Genomic DNA, 1,863 nt, shown 5'->3' on the forward strand with positions numbered 1-1,863 from the left:
TCGTTAGGTTTCCTGGCCCTGCTGCAGCTTCTTGAACCATTTGACCCTGCTTCATATTGACCCTGGCTTACTGACTACTCTCCTGCTCTGCGTTTGGTACCTCGTACACTCCTGGTTTGACTCGGCTTGTTCACTACTCTCCTGCTCTGCGTTTGGTACTTCGTATACTCCTGGTTTGACTCGGCTCGTTCACCACTCTTGTTGCTCACGGTGTTACCGTGGGCAAATGCCCCTTTTCCCTTGCTTCTGTTTACCCTTGTCTGTTTGTCTGTCGTGCACATAGTGAGAGTAGGGACCGTCGCCCAGTTGTACCCCGTCGCCTAGGGTGGGTCGTTGCAAGTAGGCAGGGACTGAGTGGCGGGTAGATTTGGGCTCACTTGTCTGTTTCCTTACCCCCATCTTTACAGTTTAACCCAGATAAGCTAATGCTTAAAGGGGTTTTCCCATGTAGGACATTTCTGACGTATCCACAGGATATGTTATAAATGTCAGATAGATGCAGGTCCCACTTCTGCGACCCGCACCTATCTCCGGAACGTGGCCCCTAAACCCCGTTCTGCCGTTCTATGCTCTCGCTGCCTCCCGGCCACTTCCTGGTTGTACGGTCGGGAGTTATGAAAACAGTGTAACTTCCATAGTAGTGAATGGCAGTTACGGAAGCAGCGTAGCATGCGAGCTACGTCGTTTCCGTAACTACCATTCTGTTCTATGGGAGTTACGGAAACAGCATAGCTCAGCAAGCTATGCTGTTTTCATAACTTACGACCATATAACCTATTTTATGGCCGTAATTCACCGGGTTCAGCCGCAACACAGAGCGGCTGAACGGGGTTTAGGGGGCCCCGTTCTGGAGATAAGTGCGGGTCCCAGAAGTGGGAACCGCATCTATCTGACATTTATGACATGTCCTGTGGATATCCTAAGAAAAAGCATGGTTGAATGTGCTGCTGTTCAACCATGCTTTTTCTGAGGATTACATGACGTCAGACTGGGTTTGTCTGATTTTACAGCGTGACACCGCTCCTGATATCGGGATTTGTGCTGCTTCAAATACTTTATTTTTTGGATAATATCCTGTGAATATGTCATAAATGTCTCTCATAGGAAAACCCCTTTAATAGGTTCCCGACCGCTGGCTGTATTTTTACGGCCAGCAGTCAGGGTCTGTGAAGTCCGCCGTATATACTAATTACGGCGGCACTTCAGAGAGTGTACACGCGCGATTGTGTGCACACAGCCCTGTGACCTGGCTGTTGCTAACAGCCCTGGGCACTGGGCAGAGTGTCAGGGGCCAATCTTTTGGTCCCTGAACCTGTGGTCGCTGTGACAACCAATCACAGCGATCACATGCATTTCAATGCAGAATATAGTGTGCACGCAAGCGCGTGCACACAGCCATGTGCCCACGCTGTTACTAACAGCTCTAGGCACTGGGCAGAGTATCAGGGACCAATCTGATGGTCCCTGAACATGTGATTGCTGCAAAAACCTATCACAGCGATCACATTTGTTTTTATTTTGGAATTCCTGGCAGCAAATCTCCTGCCTCTTTTCTTGTCTTCACACATTGTTTCAGTGTGAGAAGAAGAAGAGACTTGAGAGAATTGCTGCCAGAAGAATACTGTGAAAAAAAATAAATACAGTGTTAGGCCACATGCACACGACCGTATTTTTGTCCACCAGTAAATACTGGCGTAAATACGGGTCCTTGGTCACACGTATTCGACCCGTATTGCACCAGTATTTACGGACCCGTGCCTGTAAATACGGGTCCGGTGTCACCCGTATTCCACCCGTATTTACGGGCACGTTTTCTCTGCAAAATTAAACTGCAGTAATCGGCAGCCCTTCTCTCTATCTGTG

This window comes from Rhinoderma darwinii, chromosome 1 (genome assembly GCF_050947455.1).
Source record: "Rhinoderma darwinii isolate aRhiDar2 chromosome 1, aRhiDar2.hap1, whole genome shotgun sequence".
NCBI lineage: Eukaryota > Metazoa > Chordata > Amphibia > Anura > Rhinodermatidae > Rhinoderma > Rhinoderma darwinii.